At 46.0% G+C, this 15974-nt stretch overlaps 7 non-coding genes across 7 annotated transcripts; all 7 read right to left on the bottom strand.

The window, feature by feature from the left end:
* Window positions 1-257: 257 nt before the first annotated feature.
* On the bottom strand, window positions 258-448 carry LOC130317041 (U2 spliceosomal RNA). Its single transcript, XR_008864231.1, has one exon. It is a non-coding gene; the product is annotated as a U2 spliceosomal RNA (small nuclear RNA).
* A 2095-nt stretch (window positions 449-2543) lies between these two features.
* On the bottom strand, window positions 2544-2734 carry LOC130317039 (U2 spliceosomal RNA). Its single transcript, XR_008864229.1, has one exon. It is a non-coding gene; the product is annotated as a U2 spliceosomal RNA (small nuclear RNA).
* Window positions 2735-4813: 2079 nt separating this feature from the next.
* Window positions 4814-5004, bottom strand: LOC130317038 (U2 spliceosomal RNA). The gene has a single exon (XR_008864228.1). It is a non-coding gene; the product is annotated as a U2 spliceosomal RNA (small nuclear RNA).
* A 2091-nt stretch (window positions 5005-7095) lies between these two features.
* Window positions 7096-7286, bottom strand: LOC130317037 (U2 spliceosomal RNA). The gene has a single exon (XR_008864227.1). It is a non-coding gene; the product is annotated as a U2 spliceosomal RNA (small nuclear RNA).
* A 2090-nt stretch (window positions 7287-9376) lies between these two features.
* Window positions 9377-9567, bottom strand: LOC130317036 (U2 spliceosomal RNA). Its single transcript, XR_008864226.1, has one exon. It is a non-coding gene; the product is annotated as a U2 spliceosomal RNA (small nuclear RNA).
* A 2091-nt stretch (window positions 9568-11658) lies between these two features.
* LOC130317035 (U2 spliceosomal RNA) lies at window positions 11659-11849 on the bottom strand. Its single transcript, XR_008864225.1, has one exon. It is a non-coding gene; the product is annotated as a U2 spliceosomal RNA (small nuclear RNA).
* Window positions 11850-13938: 2089 nt separating this feature from the next.
* Window positions 13939-14129, bottom strand: LOC130317034 (U2 spliceosomal RNA). The gene has a single exon (XR_008864224.1). It is a non-coding gene; the product is annotated as a U2 spliceosomal RNA (small nuclear RNA).
* Between the last annotated feature and the right edge of the window lie 1845 nt (window positions 14130-15974).

Below are 15974 nucleotides of genomic sequence, written 5' to 3'. Positions count from 1 at the left end.
TGTCATGCCCTACCTGCACAGGTGTGCTGGCTACTCAAATGATCCAATTAAGGAGGCCATTTAGTCAGCAGCAGCAGAAGTCCTGTGCCTGGACGCTCCAACAGGGGCCAGACACAAGCAGAAGCAGAAGAAGCAGCAGCAGCACCACCTTTTGTTTTTTGGCTGCAGCAGCAGCAAGGCCCACAGGGCTGGCTAGCTGGCTAGCCAGCAAGCAGGTAGCAATGAAAGTAGGAATCTTTCTTTTTAACCCTGTAAGGGGGTGGTGCACTGTACCCGAAGATACTGCCATATCGGGTCAATGCATAGGGCGACGGAAGCAAGCTTCGAAATCGGCCCCCGTTCTCAAAAATCCATTTAATATATGGTCCCCAGATAGGGGACGTATCAGATATTAAACTGATAAGAACAGATACTACACTTGATCTTAGCCAAAAGGCCGAGAAGCGATAACCGTGAAAGGGGCGGGCCCAACAAGGTCCCCTTCATGGGCACTATCACTGCTTGCTGTCAGGGAGGCTGCCAGACAATTTTCCATGCACACTCTGGGCTGGGGGGCAGTCAACCACCAGTACACACAGCAGAACCTAAACCCATACCATTATTGCTAAGCAGCAAGACAGGGGCCCATTGCACTCCCACGGGGCCTTTTTAAATGCAATCCATAACCCGGATTTGCCAGGAACCCTTCTTACTCCTCCTACTTGCATGTGACACTGGGCTTAGGATCTGCATAGGAAACACACACACAAGCACACACCTACCTTTGTTGCCTGCAGATGCCTCCTTGGCTGTCCCCAAACGGTATCAAACCAACACCCACGGGAAGCTGTAAGCATAGAGGACATGCCTGCACCCCATTGGACTTACCTGTGTGGGTTAAATCCGGGTTATTTGACAACCTATGGCGGTGATGGTTCTGCTCAGGCAGAGCAGTGCTGATGCTCCTCATAAAGCTGTCGCTGCTGTGAAGGTTCTAGGTGACATCACAATCCCTATGGTTACATACACGACAAAGCTGGGTTGTTGTTGTTTACACTCTGCAAGGCCTGTGGAAGTGAGTGACATCATAGCACTGTAGTTCTGAGGGTTCTAGATGGATGCAACAATCTCCTGTTGCTTCTATGAAGGCCATAATAGACGACATCACCAAACAGCTCCATAGTCACATACACAGCAAAGGAGAGATGTTGTTTACACCTAGTGATGTCAGTGGTATTGAGTGACATCACAGCACAGTGCTAAGGCTCCTGGGCCTGGACACAGCAGCGGCTGCAATATCTCAACGGAGAATACGTTTATATATATGTGTGTGTGTGCGCGCGTATATATATATATATATATATATATATATATATATATATATATATATATTTCTCCGCCGAAATCACTTTTAAACCCATTTCCACCTTTTTTTCCCTTCTCTTCCTCTTACTTTTTTTTCACGTTTTTTTACGTTTTTCTCCTTTTCGCCTCTTTTCTGGGCGTATTATTCTTCTTTTTCTTCTTTTTTTTCGTCTAATGCATACCCCATCAGTGCAGCAATGCTTATTCAATACCGCCAGCAGATGGAGACACTGGGGGATAATTTTCTAAGGATTTATACTGATTTTTCCTGTCTGAATTTGTCGCACAGAAAGTTGCAGGCCAAATATGTGTGACATTTCTGCGACTTTAGCTTCTAGAGCATTTTTACAACATTATACATAGGTGCTGAATACATAAAAAGCGACTGTTCAGCGACAGACAAGTCGCATCGGCTGAAAGTAGGCCAGAATGTCAGTCCATGTTGGAGCAGGTTTAGATACAGTCTAAAGCATAGATCTCAAAGTCTGTGCACAGAATTTAGCAAGGGCCTCGCACCTTCTGATGCATCAGGTAGGTGCACTATAGCATAGCCTAACCCTCTGTACTTTGGTCTATATTGATGCGGGACATAGACAGCCAGCTGATGACCAATCCATTAGTGCAATGGATGGCTGGAAGCATTTGTCTTTGCCTTTGCAATACCACAGAAGCAATGCATGGTCAATGTACAGCAATGACACACCTGTGTGAACAGCCAGGAGACCCCCCCATGTTATGTTACATAGTTACATAGTTAGTACGGTCGAAAAAAGACATATGTCCATCAAGTTCAACCAGGGAATTAAGGGGTAGGGGTGTGGCGCGATATTGGGGAAGGGATGAGATTTTATATTTCTTCATAAGCATTAATCTTATTTTGTCAATTAGGAACATTCAGCACCCACCCGCTATCAAGGCAGCTGCCTATCATGTCATGCCCTACCTGCACAGGTGTGCTGGCTACTCAAATGATCCAATTAAGGAGGCCATTTAGTCAGCAGCAGCAGAAGTCCTGTGCCTGGACGCTCCAACAGCGGCCAGACACAAGCAGAAGCAGCAGAAGCAGCAGCAGCACCACCTTTTGTTTTTTGGCTGCAGCAGCAGCAGCAGCAGCAGCAAGGCCCACAGGGCTGGCTAGCTGGCTAGCCAGCAAGCAGGTAGCAATGAAAGTAGGAATCTTTCTTTTTAACCCTGTAAGGGGGTGGTGCACTGTACCCGAAGATACTGCCATATCGGGTCAATGCATAGGGCGACGGAAGCAAGCTTCGAAATCGGCCCCCGTTCTCAAAAATCCATTTAATATATGGTCCCCAGATAGGGGACGTATCAGATATTAAACTGATAAGAACAGATACTACACTTGATCTTAGCCAAAAGGCCGAGAAGCGATAACCGTGAAAGGGGCGGGCCCAACAAGGTCCCCTTCATGGGCACTATCACTGCTTGCTGTCAGGGAGGCTGCCAGACAATTTTCCATGCACACTCTGGGCTGGGGGGCAGTCAACCACCAGTACACACAGCAGAACCTAAACCCATACCATTATTGCTAAGCAGCAAGACAGGGGCCCATTGCACTCCCACGGGGCCTTTTTAAATGCAATCCATAACCCGGATTTGCCAGGAACCCTTCTTACTCCTCCTACTTGCATGTGACACTGGGCTTAGGATCTGCATAGGAAACACACACACAAGCACACACCTACCTTTGTTGCCTGCAGATGCCTCCTTGGCTGTCCCCAAACGGTATCAAACCAACACCCACGGGAAGCTGTAAGCATAGAGGACATGCCTGCACCCCATTGGACTTACCTGTGTGGGTTAAATCCGGGTTATTTGACAACCTATGGCGGTGATGGTTCTGCTCAGGCAGAGCAGTGCTGATGCTCCTCATAAAGCTGTCGCTGCTGTGAAGGTTCTAGGTGACATCACAATCCCTATGGTTACATACACGACAAAGCTGGGTTGTTGTTGTTTACACTCTGCAAGGCCTGTGGAAGTGAGTGACATCATAGCACTGTAGTTCTGAGGGTTCTAGATGGATGCAACAATCTCCTGTTGCTTCTATGAAGGCCATAATAGACGACATCACCAAACAGCTCCATAGTCACATACACAGCAAAGGAGAGATGTTGTTTACACCTAGTGATGTCAGTGGTATTGAGTGACATCACAGCACAGTGCTAAGGCTCCTGGGCCTGGACACAGCAGCGGCTGCAATATCTCAACGGAGAATACGTTTATATATATGTGTGTGTGTGCGCGCGTATATATATATATATATATATATATATATATATATATATATATATTTCTCCGCCGAAATCACTTTTAAACCCATTTCCACCTTTTTTTCCCTTCTCTTCCTCTTACTTTTTTTTCACGTTTTTTTACGTTTTTCTCCTTTTCGCCTCTTTTCTGGGCGTATTATTCTTCTTTTTCTTCTTTTTTTTCGTCTAATGCATACCCCATCAGTGCAGCAATGCTTATTCAATACCGCCAGCAGATGGAGACACTGGGGGATAATTTTCTAAGGATTTATACTGATTTTTCCTGTCTGAATTTGTCGCACAGAAAGTTGCAGGCCAAATATGTGTGACATTTCTGCGACTTTAGCTTCTAGAGCATTTTTACAACATTATACATAGGTGCTGAATACATAAAAAGCGACTGTTCAGCGACAGACAAGTCGCATCGGCTGAAAGTAGGCCAGAATGTCAGTCCATGTTGGAGCAGGTTTAGATACAGTCTAAAGCATAGATCTCAAAGTCTGTGCACAGAATTTAGCAAGGGCCTCGCACCTTCTGATGCATCAGGTAGGTGCACTATAGCATAGCCTAACCCTCTGTACTTTGGTCTATATTGATGCGGGACATAGACAGCCAGCTGATGACCAATCCATTAGTGCAATGGATGGCTGGAAGCATTTGTCTTTGCCTTTGCAATACCACAGAAGCAATGCATGGTCAATGTACAGCAATGACACACCTGTGTGAACAGCCAGGAGACCCCCCCATGTTATGTTACATAGTTACATAGTTAGTACGGTCGAAAAAAGACATATGTCCATCAAGTTCAACCAGGGAATTAAGGGGTAGGGGTGTGGCGCGATATTGGGGAAGGGATGAGATTTTATATTTCTTCATAAGCATTAATCTTATTTTGTCAATTAGGAACATTCAGCACCCACCCGCTATCAAGGCAGCTGCCTATCATGTCATGCCCTACCTGCACAGGTGTGCTGGCTACTCAAATGATCCAATTAAGGAGGCCATTTAGTCAGCAGCAGCAGAAGTCCTGTGCCTGGACGCTCCAACAGGGGCCAGACACAAGCAGAAGCAGAAGAAGCAGCAGCAGCACCACCTTTTGTTTTTTGGCTGCAGCAGCAGCAAGGCCCACAGGGCTGGCTAGCTGGCTAGCCAGCAAGCAGGTAGCAATGAAAGTAGGAATCTTTCTTTTTAACCCTGTAAGGGGGTGGTGCACTGTACCCGAAGATACTGCCATATCGGGTCAATGCATAGGGCGACGGAAGCAAGCTTCGAAATCGGCCCCCGTTCTCAAAAATCCATTTAATATATGGTCCCCAGATAGGGGACGTATCAGATATTAAACTGATAAGAACAGATACTACACTTGATCTTAGCCAAAAGGCCGAGAAGCGATAACCGTGAAAGGGGCGGGCCCAACAAGGTCCCCTTCATGGGCACTATCACTGCTTGCTGTCAGGGAGGCTGCCAGACAATTTTCCATGCACACTCTGGGCTGGGGGGCAGTCAACCACCAGTACACACAGCAGAACCTAAACCCATACCATTATTGCTAAGCAGCAAGACAGGGGCCCATTGCACTCCCACGGGGCCTTTTTAAATGCAATCCATAACCCGGATTTGCCAGGAACCCTTCTTACTCCTCCTACTTGCATGTGACACTGGGCTTAGGATCTGCATAGGAAACACACACACAAGCACACACCTACCTTTGTTGCCTGCAGATGCCTCCTTGGCTGTCCCCAAACGGTATCAAACCAACACCCACGGGAAGCTGTAAGCATAGAGGACATGCCTGCACCCCATTGGACTTACCTGTGTGGGTTAAATCCGGGTTATTTGACAACCTATGGCGGTGATGGTTCTGCTCAGGCAGAGCAGTGCTGATGCTCCTCATAAAGCTGTCGCTGCTGTGAAGGTTCTAGGTGACATCACAATCCCTATGGTTACATACACGACAAAGCTGGGTTGTTGTTGTTTACACTCTGCAAGGCCTGTGGAAGTGAGTGACATCATAGCACTGTAGTTCTGAGGGTTCTAGATGGATGCAACAATCTCCTGTTGCTTCTATGAAGGCCATAATAGACGACATCACCAAACAGCTCCATAGTCACATACACAGCAAAGGAGAGATGTTGTTTACACCTAGTGATGTCAGTGGTATTGAGTGACATCACAGCACAGTGCTAAGGCTCCTGGGCCTGGACACAGCAGCGGCTGCAATATCTCAACGGAGAATACGTTTATATATATGTGTGTGTGTGCGCGTATATATATATATATATATATATATATATATATATATATATATATATTTCTCCGCCGAAATCACTTTTAAACCCATTTCCACCTTTTTTTCCCTTCTCTTCCTCTTACTTTTTTTTCACGTTTTTTTACGTTTTTCTCCTTTTCGCCTCTTTTCTGGGCGTATTATTCTTCTTTTTCTTCTTTTTTTTCGTCTAATGCATACCCCATCAGTGCAGCAATGCTTATTCAATACCGCCAGCAGATGGAGACACTGGGGGATAATTTTCTAAGGATTTATACTGATTTTTCCTGTCTGAATTTGTCGCACAGAAAGTTGCAGGCCAAATATGTGTGACATTTCTGCGACTTTAGCTTCTAGAGCATTTTTACAACATTATACATAGGTGCTGAATACATAAAAAGCGACTGTTCAGCGACAGACAAGTCGCATCGGCTGAAAGTAGGCCAGAATGTCAGTCCATGTTGGAGCAGGTTTAGATACAGTCTAAAGCATAGATCTCAAAGTCTGTGCACAGAATTTAGCAAGGGCCTCGCACCTTCTGATGCATCAGGTAGGTGCACTATAGCATAGCCTAACCCTCTGTACTTTGGTCTATATTGATGCGGGACATAGACAGCCAGCTGATGACCAATCCATTAGTGCAATGGATGGCTGGAAGCATTTGTCTTTGCCTTTGCAATACCACAGAAGCAATGCATGGTCAATGTACAGCAATGACACACCTGTGTGAACAGCCAGGAGACCCCCCCATGTTATGTTACATAGTTACATAGTTAGTACGGTCGAAAAAAGACATATGTCCATCAAGTTCAACCAGGGAATTAAGGGGTAGGGGTGTGGCGCGATATTGGGGAAGGGATGAGATTTTATATTTCTTCATAAGCATTAATCTTATTTTGTCAATTAGGAACATTCAGCACCCACCCGCTATCAAGGCAGCTGCCTATCATGTCATGCCCTACCTGCACAGGTGTGCTGGCTACTCAAATGATCCAATTAAGGAGGCCATTTAGTCAGCAGCAGCAGAAGTCCTGTGCCTGGACGCTCCAACAGCGGCCAGACACAAGCAGAAGCAGCAGAAGCAGCAGCAGCACCACCTTTTGTTTTTTGGCTGCAGCAGCAGCAGCAGCAGCAGCAAGGCCCACAGGGCTGGCTAGCTGGCTAGCCAGCAAGCAGGTAGCAATGAAAGTAGGAATCTTTCTTTTTAACCCTGTAAGGGGGTGGTGCACTGTACCCGAAGATACTGCCATATCGGGTCAATGCATAGGGCGACGGAAGCAAGCTTCGAAATCGGCCCCCGTTCTCAAAAATCCATTTAATATATGGTCCCCAGATAGGGGACGTATCAGATATTAAACTGATAAGAACAGATACTACACTTGATCTTAGCCAAAAGGCCGAGAAGCGATAACCGTGAAAGGGGCGGGCCCAACAAGGTCCCCTTCATGGGCACTATCACTGCTTGCTGTCAGGGAGGCTGCCAGACAATTTTCCATGCACACTCTGGGCTGGGGGGCAGTCAACCACCAGTACACACAGCAGAACCTAAACCCATACCATTATTGCTAAGCAGCAAGACAGGGGCCCATTGCACTCCCACGGGGCCTTTTTAAATGCAATCCATAACCCGGATTTGCCAGGAACCCTTCTTACTCCTCCTACTTGCATGTGACACTGGGCTTAGGATCTGCATAGGAAACACACACACAAGCACACACCTACCTTTGTTGCCTGCAGATGCCTCCTTGGCTGTCCCCAAACGGTATCAAACCAACACCCACGGGAAGCTGTAAGCATAGAGGACATGCCTGCACCCCATTGGACTTACCTGTGTGGGTTAAATCCGGGTTATTTGACAACCTATGGCGGTGATGGTTCTGCTCAGGCAGAGCAGTGCTGATGCTCCTCATAAAGCTGTCGCTGCTGTGAAGGTTCTAGGTGACATCACAATCCCTATGGTTACATACACGACAAAGCTGGGTTGTTGTTGTTTACACTCTGCAAGGCCTGTGGAAGTGAGTGACATCATAGCACTGTAGTTCTGAGGGTTCTAGATGGATGCAACAATCTCCTGTTGCTTCTATGAAGGCCATAATAGACGACATCACCAAACAGCTCCATAGTCACATACACAGCAAAGGAGAGATGTTGTTTACACCTAGTGATGTCAGTGGTATTGAGTGACATCACAGCACAGTGCTAAGGCTCCTGGGCCTGGACACAGCAGCGGCTGCAATATCTCAACGGAGAATACGTTTATATATATGTGTGTGTGTGCGCGTATATATATATATATATATATATATATATATATATATATATATATATTTCTCCGCCGAAATCACTTTTAAACCCATTTCCACCTTTTTTTCCCTTCTCTTCCTCTTACTTTTTTTTCACGTTTTTTTACGTTTTTCTCCTTTTCGCCTCTTTTCTGGGCGTATTATTCTTCTTTTTCTTCTTTTTTTTCGTCTAATGATACCCCATCAGTGCAGCAATGCTTATTCAATACCGCCAGCAGATGGAGACACTGGGGGATAATTTTCTAAGGATTTATACTGATTTTTCCTGTCTGAATTTGTCGCACAGAAAGTTGCAGGCCAAATATGTGTGACATTTCTGCGACTTTAGCTTCTAGAGCATTTTTACAACATTATACATAGGTGCTGAATACATAAAAAGCGACTGTTCAGCGACAGACAAGTCGCATCGGCTGAAAGTAGGCCAGAATGTCAGTCCATGTTGGAGCAGGTTTAGATACAGTCTAAAGCATAGATCTCAAAGTCTGTGCACAGAATTTAGCAAGGGCCTCGCACCTTCTGATGCATCAGGTAGGTGCACTATAGCATAGCCTAACCCTCTGTACTTTGGTCTATATTGATGCGGGACATAGACAGCCAGCTGATGACCAATCCATTAGTGCAATGGATGGCTGGAAGCATTTGTCTTTGCCTTTGCAATACCACAGAAGCAATGCATGGTCAATGTACAGCAATGACACACCTGTGTGAACAGCCAGGAGACCCCCCCATGTTATGTTACATAGTTACATAGTTAGTACGGTCGAAAAAAGACATATGTCCATCAAGTTCAACCAGGGAATTAAGGGGTAGGGGTGTGGCGCGATATTGGGGAAGGGATGAGATTTTATATTTCTTCATAAGCATTAATCTTATTTTGTCAATTAGGAACATTCAGCACCCACCCGCTATCAAGGCAGCTGCCTATCATGTCATGCCCTACCTGCACAGGTGTGCTGGCTACTCAAATGATCCAATTAAGGAGGCCATTTAGTCAGCAGCAGCAGAAGTCCTGTGCCTGGACGCTCCAACAGCGGCCAGACACAAGCAGAAGCAGCAGAAGCAGCAGCAGCACCACCTTTTGTTTTTTGGCTGCAGCAGCAGCAGCAGCAGCAGCAAGGCCCACAGGGCTGGCTAGCTGGCTAGCCAGCAAGCAGGTAGCAATGAAAGTAGGAATCTTTCTTTTTAACCCTGTAAGGGGGTGGTGCACTGTACCCGAAGATACTGCCATATCGGGTCAATGCATAGGGCGACGGAAGCAAGCTTCGAAATCGGCCCCCGTTCTCAAAAATCCATTTAATATATGGTCCCCAGATAGGGGACGTATCAGATATTAAACTGATAAGAACAGATACTACACTTGATCTTAGCCAAAAGGCCGAGAAGCGATAACCGTGAAAGGGGCGGGCCCAACAAGGTCCCCTTCATGGGCACTATCACTGCTTGCTGTCAGGGAGGCTGCCAGACAATTTTCCATGCACACTCTGGGCTGGGGGGCAGTCAACCACCAGTACACACAGCAGAACCTAAACCCATACCATTATTGCTAAGCAGCAAGACAGGGGCCCATTGCACTCCCACGGGGCCTTTTTAAATGCAATCCATAACCCGGATTTGCCAGGAACCCTTCTTACTCCTCCTACTTGCATGTGACACTGGGCTTAGGATCTGCATAGGAAACACACACACAAGCACACACCTACCTTTGTTGCCTGCAGATGCCTCCTTGGCTGTCCCCAAACGGTATCAAACCAACACCCACGGGAAGCTGTAAGCATAGAGGACATGCCTGCACCCCATTGGACTTACCTGTGTGGGTTAAATCCGGGTTATTTGACAACCTATGGCGGTGATGGTTCTGCTCAGGCAGAGCAGTGCTGATGCTCCTCATAAAGCTGTCGCTGCTGTGAAGGTTCTAGGTGACATCACAATCCCTATGGTTACATACACGACAAAGCTGGGTTGTTGTTGTTTACACTCTGCAAGGCCTGTGGAAGTGAGTGACATCATAGCACTGTAGTTCTGAGGGTTCTAGATGGATGCAACAATCTCCTGTTGCTTCTATGAAGGCCATAATAGACGACATCACCAAACAGCTCCATAGTCACATACACAGCAAAGGAGAGATGTTGTTTACACCTAGTGATGTCAGTGGTATTGAGTGACATCACAGCACAGTGCTAAGGCTCCTGGGCCTGGACACAGCAGCGGCTGCAATATCTCAACGGAGAATACGTTTATATATATGTGTGTGTGTGCGCGTATATATATATATATATATATATATATATATATATATATATATATATTTCTCCGCCGAAATCACTTTTAAACCCATTTCCACCTTTTTTTCCCTTCTCTTCCTCTTACTTTTTTTTCACGTTTTTTTACGTTTTTCTCCTTTTCGCCTCTTTTCTGGGCGTATTATTCTTCTTTTTCTTCTTTTTTTTCGTCTAATGCATACCCCATCAGTGCAGCAATGCTTATTCAATACCGCCAGCAGATGGAGACACTGGGGGATAATTTTCTAAGGATTTATACTGATTTTTCCTGTCTGAATTTGTCGCACAGAAAGTTGCAGGCCAAATATGTGTGACATTTCTGCGACTTTAGCTTCTAGAGCATTTTTACAACATTATACATAGGTGCTGAATACATAAAAAGCGACTGTTCAGCGACAGACAAGTCGCATCGGCTGAAAGTAGGCCAGAATGTCAGTCCATGTTGGAGCAGGTTTAGATACAGTCTAAAGCATAGATCTCAAAGTCTGTGCACAGAATTTAGCAAGGGCCTCGCACCTTCTGATGCATCAGGTAGGTGCACTATAGCATAGCCTAACCCTCTGTACTTTGGTCTATATTGATGCGGGACATAGACAGCCAGCTGATGACCAATCCATTAGTGCAATGGATGGCTGGAAGCATTTGTCTTTGCCTTTGCAATACCACAGAAGCAATGCATGGTCAATGTACAGCAATGACACACCTGTGTGAACAGCCAGGAGACCCCCCCATGTTATGTTACATAGTTACATAGTTAGTACGGTCGAAAAAAGACATATGTCCATCAAGTTCAACCAGGGAATTAAGGGGTAGGGGTGTGGCGCGATATTGGGGAAGGGATGAGATTTTATATTTCTTCATAAGCATTAATCTTATTTTGTCAATTAGGAACATTCAGCACCCACCCGCTATCAAGGCAGCTGCCTATCATGTCATGCCCTACCTGCACAGGTGTGCTGGCTACTCAAATGATCCAATTAAGGAGGCCATTTAGTCAGCAGCAGCAGAAGTCCTGTGCCTGGACGCTCCAACAGCGGCCAGACACAAGCAGAAGCAGCAGAAGCAGCAGCAGCACCACCTTTTGTTTTTTGGCTGCAGCAGCAGCAGCAGCAGCAGCAAGGCCCACAGGGCTGGCTAGCTGGCTAGCCAGCAAGCAGGTAGCAATGAAAGTAGGAATCTTTCTTTTTAACCCTGTAAGGGGGTGGTGCACTGTACCCGAAGATACTGCCATATCGGGTCAATGCATAGGGCGACGGAAGCAAGCTTCGAAATCGGCCCCCGTTCTCAAAAATCCATTTAATATATGGTCCCCAGATAGGGGACGTATCAGATATTAAACTGATAAGAACAGATACTACACTTGATCTTAGCCAAAAGGCCGAGAAGCGATAACCGTGAAAGGGGCGGGCCCAACAAGGTCCCCTTCATGGGCACTATCACTGCTTGCTGTCAGGGAGGCTGCCAGACAATTTTCCATGCACACTCTGGGCTGGGGGGCAGTCAACCACCAGTACACACAGCAGAACCTAAACCCATACCATTATTGCTAAGCAGCAAGACAGGGGCCCATTGCACTCCCACGGGGCCTTTTTAAATGCAATCCATAACCCGGATTTGCCAGGAACCCTTCTTACTCCTCCTACTTGCATGTGACACTGGGCTTAGGATCTGCATAGGAAACACACACACAAGCACACACCTACCTTTGTTGCCTGCAGATGCCTCCTTGGCTGTCCCCAAACGGTATCAAACCAACACCCACGGGAAGCTGTAAGCATAGAGGACATGCCTGCACCCCATTGGACTTACCTGTGTGGGTTAAATCCGGGTTATTTGACAACCTATGGCGGTGATGGTTCTGCTCAGGCAGAGCAGTGCTGATGCTCCTCATAAAGCTGTCGCTGCTGTGAAGGTTCTAGGTGACATCACAATCCCTATGGTTACATACACGACAAAGCTGGGTTGTTGTTGTTTACACTCTGCAAGGCCTGTGGAAGTGAGTGACATCATAGCACTGTAGTTCTGAGGGTTCTAGATGGATGCAACAATCTCCTGTTGCTTCTATGAAGGCCATAATAGACGACATCACCAAACAGCTCCATAGTCACATACACAGCAAAGGAGAGATGTTGTTTACACCTAGTGATGTCAGTGGTATTGAGTGACATCACAGCACAGTGCTAAGGCTCCTGGGCCTGGACACAGCAGCGGCTGCAATATCTCAACGGAGAATACGTTTATATATATGTGTGTGTGTGCGCGTATATATATATATATATATATATATATATATATATATATATATATTTCTCCGCCGAAATCACTTTTAAACCCATTTCCACCTTTTTTTCCCTTCTCTTCCTCTTACTTTTTTTTCACGTTTTTTTACGTTTTTCTCCTTTTCGCCTCTTTTCTGGGCGTATTATTCTTCTTTTTCTTCTTTTTTTTCGTCTAATGCATACCCCATCAGTGCAGCAATGCTTATTCAATACCGCCAGCAGATGGAGACACTGGGGGATAATTTTCTAAGGATTTATACTGATTTTTCCTGTCTGAATTTGTCGCACAGAAAGTTGCAGGCCAAATATGTGTGACATTTCTGCGACTTTAGCTTCTAGAGCATTTTTACAACATTATACATAGGTGCTGAATACATAAAAAGCGACTGTTCAGCGACAGACAAGTCGCATCGGCTGAAAGTAGGCCAGAATGTCAGTCCATGTTGGAGCAGGTTTAGATACAGTCTAAAGCATAGATCTCAAAGTCTGTGCACAGAATTTAGCAAGGGCCTCGCACCTTCTGATGCATCAGGTAGGTGCACTATAGCATAGCCTAACCCTCTGTACTTTGGTCTATATTGATGCGGGACATAGACAGCCAGCTGATGACCAATCCATTAGTGCAATGGATGGCTGGAAGCATTTGTCTTTGCCTTTGCAATACCACAGAAGCAATGCATGGTCAATGTACAGCAATGACACACCTGTGTGAACAGCCAGGAGACCCCCCCATGTTATGTTACATAGTTACATAGTTAGTACGGTCGAAAAAAGACATATGTCCATCAAGTTCAACCAGGGAATTAAGGGGTAGGGGTGTGGCGCGATATTGGGGAAGGGATGAGATTTTATATTTCTTCATAAGCATTAATCTTATTTTGTCAATTAGGAACATTCAGCACCCACCCGCTATCAAGGCAGCTGCCTATCATGTCATGCCCTACCTGCACAGGTGTGCTGGCTACTCAAATGATCCAATTAAGGAGGCCATTTAGTCAGCAGCAGCAGAAGTCCTGTGCCTGGACGCTCCAACAGCGGCCAGACACAAGCAGAAGCAGCAGAAGCAGCAGCAGCACCACCTTTTGTTTTTTGGCTGCAGCAGCAGCAGCAGCAGCAGCAAGGCCCACAGGGCTGGCTAGCTGGCTAGCCAGCAAGCAGGTAGCAATGAAAGTAGGAATCTTTCTTTTTAACCCTGTAAGGGGGTGGTGCACTGTACCCGAAGATACTGCCATATCGGGTCAATGCATAGGGCGACGGAAGCAAGCTTCGAAATCGGCCCCCGTTCTCAAAAATCCATTTAATATATGGTCCCCAGATAGGGGACGTATCAGATATTAAACTGATAAGAACAGATACTACACTTGATCTTAGCCAAAAGGCCGAGAAGCGATAACCGTGAAAGGGGCGGGCCCAACAAGGTCCCCTTCATGGGCACTATCACTGCTTGCTGTCAGGGAGGCTGCCAGACAATTTTCCATGCACACTCTGGGCTGGGGGGCAGTCAACCACCAGTACACACAGCAGAACCTAAACCCATACCATTATTGCTAAGCAGCAAGACAGGGGCCCATTGCACTCCCACGGGGCCTTTTTAAATGCAATCCATAACCCGGATTTGCCAGGAACCCTTCTTACTCCTCCTACTTGCATGTGACACTGGGCTTAGGATCTGCATAGGAAACACACACACAAGCACACACCTACCTTTGTTGCCTGCAGATGCCTCCTTGGCTGTCCCCAAACGGTATCAAACCAACACCCACGGGAAGCTGTAAGCATAGAGGACATGCCTGCACCCCATTGGACTTACCTGTGTGGGTTAAATCCGGGTTATTTGACAACCTATGGCGGTGATGGTTCTGCTCAGGCAGAGCAGTGCTGATGCTCCTCATAAAGCTGTCGCTGCTGTGAAGGTTCTAGGTGACATCACAATCCCTATGGTTACATACACGACAAAGCTGGGTTGTTGTTGTTTACACTCTGCAAGGCCTGTGGAAGTGAGTGACATCATAGCACTGTAGTTCTGAGGGTTCTAGATGGATGCAACAATCTCCTGTTGCTTCTATGAAGGCCATAATAGACGACATCACCAAACAGCTCCATAGTCACATACACAGCAAAGGAGAGATGTTGTTTACACCTAGTGATGTCAGTGGTATTGAGTGACATCACAGCACAGTGCTAAGGCTCCTGGGCCTGGACACAGCAGCGGCTGCAATATCTCAACGGAGAATACGTTTATATATATGTGTGTGTGTGCGCGTATATATATATATATATATATATATATATATATATATATATATATTTCTCCGCCGAAATCACTTTTAAACCCATTTCCACCTTTTTTTCCCTTCTCTTCCTCTTACTTTTTTTTCACGTTTTTTTACGTTTTTCTCCTTTTCGCCTCTTTTCTGGGCGTATTATTCTTCTTTTTCTTCTTTTTTTTCGTCTAATGCATACCCCATCAGTGCAGCAATGCTTATTCAATACCGCCAGCAGATGGAGACACTGGGGGATAATTTTCTAAGGATTTATACTGATTTTTCCTGTCTGAATTTGTCGCACAGAAAGTTGCAGGCCAAATATGTGTGACATTTCTGCGACTTTAGCTTCTAGAGCATTTTTACAACATTATACATAGGTGCTGAATACATAAAAAGCGACTGTTCAGCGACAGACAAGTCGCATCGGCTGAAAGTAGGCCAGAATGTCAGTCCATGTTGGAGCAGGTTTAGATACAGTCTAAAGCATAGATCTCAAAGTCTGTGCACAGAATTTAGCAAGGGCCTCGCACCTTCTGATGCATCAGGTAGGTGCACTATAGCATAGCCTAACCCTCTGTACTTTGGTCTATATTGATGCGGGACATAGACAGCCAGCTGATGACCAATCCATTAGTGCAATGGATGGCTGGAAGCATTTGTCTTTGCCTTTGCAATACCACAGAAGCAATGCATGGTCAATGTACAGCAATGACACACCTGTGTGAACAGCCAGGAGACCCCCCCATGTTATGTTACATAGTTACATAGTTAGTACGGTCGAAAAAAGACATATGTCCATCAAGTTCAACCAGGGAATTAAGGGGTAGGGGTGTGGCGCGATATTGGGGAAGGGATGAGATTTTATATTTCTTCATAAGCATTAATCTTATTTTGTCAATTAGGAACATTCAGCACCCACCCGCTATCAAGGCAGCTGCCTATCATGTCATGCCCTACCTGCACAGGTGT

Source organism: Hyla sarda, unplaced genomic scaffold, assembly GCF_029499605.1.
Source record: "Hyla sarda isolate aHylSar1 unplaced genomic scaffold, aHylSar1.hap1 scaffold_197, whole genome shotgun sequence".
NCBI lineage: Eukaryota > Metazoa > Chordata > Amphibia > Anura > Hylidae > Hyla > Hyla sarda.
This window is presented reverse-complemented; position numbering and strand designations above follow the sequence as displayed.